The following is a 7,931-nucleotide window of genomic DNA, read 5'->3' as shown; positions in this document are numbered from 1 at the left end:
CCTCCTCCCTCTCTCTCTCATATATTAATAAATATATCAAATAAATAGGCCCAGCAGAGTAGCTTACTTGGTTAGTGCCCTGCTTTGTCCTGTGCACTGCCCAGATTGAAGCCTGACAACCAGCACACTGAAGGAAGCTTTGGTGCTAGTCCCTTTCATTCTCTCTCTGCTTCTGTTTCTATTTTTAAAAAGTAAACAAACTGTATTTTACATTTGTTAGTAGTGATTTTTCAATTAAGGAATTCATGGTTTATAGTAAATACAGTTGTTGGCACATATGTAAAATCAGTTTTCTGAAAAACACTTTCAGCCCCACCTAGGTCCTCCTCCACCTTCATGTACCAGGACCTGCAAGGTCCTTGCTCCTTTTCAGAGTCCTTTACTTTGGTGAAATACTCCAAATCCAGTCCAGGCTCTACTTGTGCTTTCCTTTCAGTTCCTATTTCTCAACTTCTGTCAAAGAGTGAGATCATTTTATATTCATCCTTTTCTTTCTGGTTTATCTCACTTAACATGATTTCTTTAAGTTCCATCCAAGATGAGGTAAAGAGGGTGAATTCATCGGTTTTTTTCTATCTTTTTAAAATTAATTTCCTTTTGTTGCCCTTGTTTTTATTGTTGTTGTACTTATTATTGTTGTTGTTATTGCTGTCATCATTGTTGGATAGGACAGAGAGAAACGGTGAGAGGAAGGGAAGACAGAGAGGGGGAGAGAAAGATAGACACCTACAGACCTGCTTCACCACTTGTGAAGCGACTCCCCTGCAGGTGGGGAACCGGGGCTTGAACTGGGATCCTTACACCAGTTCTTGCGCTTTGTGCCACGTGTGCTTAACCCACTGTGCTACCTACCGCCCGACTCCCTGAAATAATCATTCTTAATAGCTGAGTAATATTCCATTGTTCATATACTCCACAACAGTTTTTTCTCTCCTTGGTTATCGCTGGGACGCAGTGTCAGCACTAGGACTCCACTGTTCCTGGCAGCCATTTTTTCCCCATATTTATTGGATAGGACAGAGAGAAAGAGAAGAAGGGAAGATAGGGAAAGAAAAAGATAACTGCGGACAAGTTTTACAGCTTGAGAAGCGCTCCCTCCTGCAGGTAAGAAGCCGAGGGCTTGAACCCAGATCCTTGCATGGGTCCTTGTGCTTAGTACTCTGTGAGCTTACTACTATGTGTGCTTAAATGGGTGTGTTTTCCTGGCCGCCCAAACACAACTTAATTTCTCATCTGGTTTTGGACACCTAGTTTACTTTCAGGTTTTGGCTATCATATATTGTGCTGTTATACCACAGGTATACACAGAACTTTTTGGAAGGGTGTGTTTGATTCTTTAGAATATATATCCAAGAAAGGAATTGCTGGCTCATAGGGTATGCCCATTTCTAGCCTTCTAAAAACTCTCCAGACTACTCTCCACAAGAGTTGGATAAATTCACGTTCCCACAAGTAGTGCAAAGGGTTTTCTTATCCCCACAACCTCTCCAGCATTTGTTGTTGCTATCCTTTCTGATGTGGTAGCTCACTGTTGTCTTTATTTGCATTCTCTGACAATCAATGACCTGGAGCATTTTTTCATGTCTGTTGGCCTTTTGGTTCTCTTCTTTGGTGAATGTTCTATTGATATGTTCTCCTTATTTTTGGACAGGGTTATTTGTTTTGCTGTTCTTGTGAGTTTGGTGAACTCTTTATAAATTTTGTTGTTTACTAATATTTTGTCTGAAGTATGGCATGTAAAGATCTCCCATTCTGTAAGGAATATCTTTGTTTGGCTGGTGGTTTCCTTTCCTGTGAAGAAGCTTTACAATTTGATGTAGCCACATTGGCTTATTTTTCTTTTTGTCTTTTCAACTAGATAAAAACGACTTCTGCCAATATTTTCCTCTAAGTATTTGATAGTCTCTGGTCTACCATTCAAGCCCTTGATCCATCTGGAGTTTCCTTTTGTGTGTGGTGGAATGTAGTGGTCCAGTTTCTTCTGCATGTTTCAACCCACTTTCCCCAACACCATTTGTTGATTTGCTCTCTACAAGAAACCCAGATGAGCTTCTAAAACAAAGAGGTGCCAAGTCAATGCTAGGAAGATGCTCCCACTAACAGATGGTCACTTCAATAAAGGCAGGAACAACCTGACGTAAGTCCTAACAGATCCCCACGTGAAAGGGCAGAAATCTATGTAGGGCATTATATGATGATTAGGGACCCATAACAACATGAAGGTGTTACATGTGTTACCCTAGCTATGAACCAAATAAAGGAGCAGCAAATACACGAAGCAAGTATTAATAAAAACGAGTCACATTAACAGCCGTACAGGTAAAAGTAGATTCCAATACTCAGCGGGTACAGTGAATGTCCCTCTATCTAGAAGATAGATATTTAAGCGCCCCCATTCAAAAGTGGAACATTCCTGCCATGGGTTGGGGGAGGTGCAGTCATGGAACACCATCACTTTTAACTGACATCAGAAAAACACTTTCCACCAATCACAGGGCACAGGGACAGTCCACTTTCCAATGGGGGGGAGGGGAAGCCACCCCTCCAGCACCCAGTATAGGTTGGGGTTGCAGCAGGGGAACAGGGAAGGCTTCTTTCAGTGAGCCTGTTGCCCCCCAGGCCAGTACCTGGACAGTCCCTGGAGTGTCCAGACCATCTCTGTGTGGGTGACCTCCCCCAGCCCCCCCCCACACTGCACTTGGGCTTCCCTGGCCAATAGCTTCTACTGGTCTCCTGGCAACTGGTCAAGCAGTTGGCATCTCTGGTTCTGAGCTGACCTCTGCTAAAGAGATTCCTCTCTTCACACCTGATTCCTATGCTGTGAACTGCTCCCTCTTGTCCTCTCTTCAGAGCCTGAGGACTCCTCCTGGGATCCACAGCACCTATTGCAGGTGGACAGGAGCACTAAGGAGTGGGGGAGAGGGGTGGATGGGGCCGGGTGGGGGTGTTGGCCTCCTTGGGCCCCTGACTTGGGTCCTGTCCCCAACGCAAACACAGAGAAACACACCAGTGTGGATACATCCCACTGGAATCTGTAGGTCTTACTCCAGCTCAGTCCAAGACATTCAAGGTTCCTTCCAGGGTATGTCCTCCCCAATTACCCAGTCATGGAACAGGGTGTCATGTCAGGGACCCCTGGGCAGAAGAGGAGCAGAGGCGCAAGACCTAAGACTAGAGCCTCCATAGAAGCCGCCTCTGACAGCTCAGGGGTCCCGCAGGTCACTGTGGGCAGCGCTACACCAACAGGCACGGGGGTCCTCAACCAAAGCTCCTAGGAGGGGAGCCCAGAAGAGAAGCCATTCCCCCTCTGCTGCTGCCCAGGCTGCTAGTGAGGCCAGCACCGCCACCCCCCTCCAAAGGGACAGGGGACACCACCCTGCCCAGTGGAGGGAGTGACTCAAGACACCCTGAGTCATGCTTGCTCCAAGTGGGGGACTGAGGCCCAGGGTCCTTCAGCCACTGGCTTGTCCTCCTCTGGGGTCCTTTGTACAATGGGCTCCAAAGCCCCCAGCTCTGAGACTGACCCAGCATGGACAGGACAGACCCCCACAGCTGGGAGTACTGTCCCTAGATTTGTCATCTATATGGCAGAGGTCTACCCTGGCAGGCTCAAGGCCTCGGGAGGGACAGCTCCCACCGCAGTGTCCAGGGCTGACTCTAGCAACAGCGGCAGGGGTGATAGGGGCACTGCTGTAACCACCCCTCAGGTCCCAAACCAAGATTCTTCCAGCACACAGGGGACCCAGGGCACAGGCCTATCAGCCCCTGTGCAGGTGCTCCCTGGGACTCACTCAGGGAAGGACCCCAGGATTCCCACCTCTGCCAGTGGGCCCTCCAGCACAGCAGCAGGTGGGGGGGCCCTTCTCCACTGTTACCCCAGATCCTCAGGTCTTCTGCAATATACCGCCCACAGTGGGGGCCCAAACCAGCAGCCAGCCCACCTCTGCTGCAGCCCCAGGCATTACCACCCCTTCTGCAGGGACAACAGACACCGCCCTACCCAATACTGCAGACAGTAAAGTGGGCACTGTCACCATGCAGCAGACACTGAGCATTCGTGACTCTACCAAAGGGCGGACTGTGGCCCAGGGTAACTCAGCCACTGCCCTGCCCCCCTCTGGGGCCCTGGGTGGGAAAGAACACAGAATCCGCAGGTCTGGCAGGAAAGGAAAATCACTGCTGCACCATCTGGAGTCCCCATATCTGGTGCTGGCAGCAGAGTCACCGGTGACCTGAATTCACCTAGAAGTAAGCTGCAGGCTCTGAGCCTCACCCATCCCAGCATTCCGGGGACTGTGGCCCAGGGTAACTCAGCCACTCTCCTGCCCCAGAACACAGGGCCCGCAGGTCTGGCAGGAAAAGGAAATCCATCGCTGTACCATCTGGAGTCCCCACGCCTCCTGGTGCCCTGGGAGCAGCCCCTCTAATAGTGCCATCCTGTCTGGAGAGGCAGCTCACGCAAGCCTTCCTGGTGCCGGCACCAGAGTCACTAGTGATTTGGGTTTACTTACAAGTGGGCTACAGATTCTGAGCCTGGGTGACTCTACCACGGGGGTGGGGGTGTGATGGAGACTATCTCAGGCCTCACTGTCAGGGCCACGTGCAGGGCTGTTTCACAGTATTTGGCACTGACCCTGTTCAAGTATTGTGGTTGTCCCAAGGCCGGATGCTGGTGTCAGTGTAGCCAGGCCTTACACTGGGAATGAACATGAGGTTGCTGGCATCGTAAAAGTTCTTCCCAGCTTTCCAGTTCTGATGGGAAGAGCCATGGAGAAGCCACTGGAGACAAAGTAGGTATATGTGCCATCAAATCCAGCAGCTAGAATGCCATGGGTGTAGCCCTCTTCCACCAACAATGCTATGAAAATCCCGCCATATGGAACGTTGCAGGTTGAGTGAGTCCATATGGTGTCAGGAGGTGGGCCCAGGCCTCAGGGGATGTCAGGTATGGGTCACAGATATAAAGGAGCAGGAGGCTCTTGCCCATGCTGTTCTCATGGAGGTAAAATGCACCATGGGAGCCATGCATATCAATGATGCATTTGATATTATCATGCAGAGTGATGTCATCTTGGCCCTTGTAGGGTTGGATGTGGAAAGCCACCTGGATGTTGTACTGATGGGCAGTGTCCAGAATGGCAGGCACTCAATCATCTGAGGGTTTCCAGGTAACATCAGCCATGCCAGGCAGGTACCAGGACAAGACCAGAACGCCAATGGCAGCTTCCCTGAGCTGGGCCATATGCTTCCACAGCACGTCGGAGTCCCGAGAGCTGTAGGGCCCCAGCTCTGGGTAGAAGCTGGAGCCCCAGGCCATCAGGGGGCTGTGCCACCCTCGGGGGAAGCTGGCCAAGATCCTGGGGTCCCAGTGGGGCACCATGACATGGTCCCAGTAGACGTAGTGGCCCTCGCACCGCTGTTCAGGTCTGGGGGGCTCCTGGGGCCCAGCAGGCAGGGTGGTACGGTGGAGGCTGCCCGGCCGGGCAGTGGGCATGGGGACCCCTTCTGGGCAGTGCTCAAAGGATGCCAGCTCCAAAGCCAGGGCCCAGTGTTGGGAGTCTGTCCAGAGCCTTGAGGGTGCTGAATGTTATTTACATATAACTATAAATAATGTACAGGCCCATGAGAGTGCTGAATGTTATTTACATATATATAGCTGTATCTTACAACATGACACCAAAAGTTGCTTCTCTTCTCCCTTGTCTAAGCTTATAGGTGATTTAATATTTCAAAGAACAAGTCATTATTAGAGATGTATTAACAATTTGAGCCCATGGTTAAAATTCAATCTGATTACCAATTTGAAGTCTTAAGTGCTTAGATTGAAGGCATATATACTCATATGGTCTATGCATTAAAAGTTTGAGATAGTCAATCCATTTTTCCCCCTCTTTAAGTAGTGCTTTGTGAGACTATGAATTATTAGGAGTGTATATTAACACCATTCCCACCACCAAATGTCTGTGTCCCTTCCTCCTGCCCCCCACAGTGAAGCTGAACATCTCCCCTCACCCTTCCCCCAGAGATATTTACTTTGGTGCCATACTTGGAACAGAAGTTTTACACAGAAATTGTCAACAGCCATTATTTCATCTATTTTGTTCTCAAACCATCTTCTATTAAGAAACTGTGTTTAGACCAACACTTTCTTGACAACTAGTCAATAATTTGGCACAATTAAATAAGAAAACTTCTTTACTGGGTGTTTCACCAATTTTTTGCTTCTAGTAAATCCAGATTTTGCATTAATAGAAATAATATCTGAATGTTCCACTACAAATATAAGTGCACATAGTGCAAAGCATAAGGACTGATTGAGGGATACCGGTTAGAGCCACCAGTTCCCCACCTGCTAGGAGTATGGATCAACCTGTCAATGCCCATGTTCAGCAGGGAAGCAATTACAGAAGCCAGACAGACCTTCCACCTTCTGCACCCCACAATGACCCTGGGTCCATACTCTCAGAGGGATAAATAACGAGAGAGCCAACACACTGGCCAACATGATACCAATTTCCCCATTACTGTTTGCTGCTAATGAAGCAGCAGTAAGCCTATCACTGCTAGTTAGTTTTAAATACATATGGGATTGGCTATGATCAATCTAAATTGACTCAAATACTAACATTATTATTCCTACAACTATACTAATTGGAATTAGACTAGAATGATTAACTGACAAATTTCTGTGAATTAATATTACTTCATATGGCCTATTAAATCACACATTAAGTTTGAGATATTTATACCAAGCAGACTTTATAAGCATAAACCTCTCAACAACTTTCTTCTAAGATAGACTACTGCCACTAACAATGAAAGTCAACATCATTGGGCCAAGGACCTTTAATTAAAGTTTATATGCTAATTATATAGTCCTATACTAATTATATTATAGCTGTTCCTAGTTATAACCACTCAACTTGTCTTATTTCATACACTACTTGAAGCTACCCTAACTTGCTACAATTATCATCACCCAGTGAGTCTACAACACAGTGCACTTAAATGCTGGACTCTATTTCCTGCTTTATACTTTGCCTATATCTTTGCCTCTCTGCCCTTGTCTATATGCAAGGGGCATTCGGTTCCCTAAACTTTATTCTCCTTCAACCCCGAACCCAAACATTATCATGCCAGTGGCATGGCAGCAATCTTGTGATTAGGGAGTTAAGGTATAGTGCAGATTATAACTTTAACTGACTTTTCACAGAATTATTGTGTTGCCCACTTAGCATCTGTCCCAATGAAGGATAACTATAACTAGCTCTTATGTATCTTCATCAGATGGATTTAAAATCCTAAACTGCTTGCTCCTCTGTAAGGCACATGGCCCTAGTAGTAATTGCTGTCTTAACCCAGAGCCCCTGAGCCACACAGGAGTCACCACCCTAATCGACCCTTTCAACGCCCATGTTCAGCGGGGAAGCAATTACAAAAACCAGACCTTCCACCTTCTGCACCCCACAATGACCTTGGGTCCATACTCCCAGAGGGATAAAGAACAGGAAAGCTGTCAGGGGAGGGAGGGGATAGGGAGATCTGGTGGTGGGAATTGTGTGGAGTTGCACCCCTCTTATGCTACGGTTTTAATGTCTCCTTTTTCTTATTTTTTGTTATTGGATAGAGACAGAGAGAAATTGAGAGAAGGGGGAGATAGAGGGGAAGAGAGACAGTGAGACACCTGCAGACCTGCTTCACTGCCTGTGAAGCTACTCCCCTGTAGGTGGGGAGCTGGGGGCTCGAACCGGGATCCTTACGCCAGTGCACCACGTGCTGCGCTACCGCCTGACTCTCTAATGTCTCCTTTTTAAAATAAAATTAAAAAAAAAAGAACTTCCCATGGTCTAACTTCTTCTGTGTTATCTTCATTGACAAATACAAACTACGGGCAAACTCACAGCTGTCCTAGAATTCCACTGCGGGCTTAC

The 7,931-nt window shown here is 47.5% G+C and overlaps 1 pseudogene; it reads right to left on the bottom strand.

The window, feature by feature from the left end:
• Window positions 1–4,348: 4,348 nt before the first annotated feature.
• LOC103108762 (glycoprotein endo-alpha-1,2-mannosidase-like protein) lies at window positions 4,349–5,554 on the bottom strand (annotated as a pseudogene).
• Between the last annotated feature and the right edge of the window lie 2,377 nt (window positions 5,555–7,931).

Source organism: Erinaceus europaeus, chromosome 21 (genome assembly GCF_950295315.1).
Source record: "Erinaceus europaeus chromosome 21, mEriEur2.1, whole genome shotgun sequence".
Classification (NCBI taxonomy): domain Eukaryota; kingdom Metazoa; phylum Chordata; class Mammalia; order Eulipotyphla; family Erinaceidae; genus Erinaceus; species Erinaceus europaeus.
The sequence above is the reverse complement of the archived record's forward strand: the minus strand, read 5'-3'. Positions and strand labels throughout refer to the sequence as shown.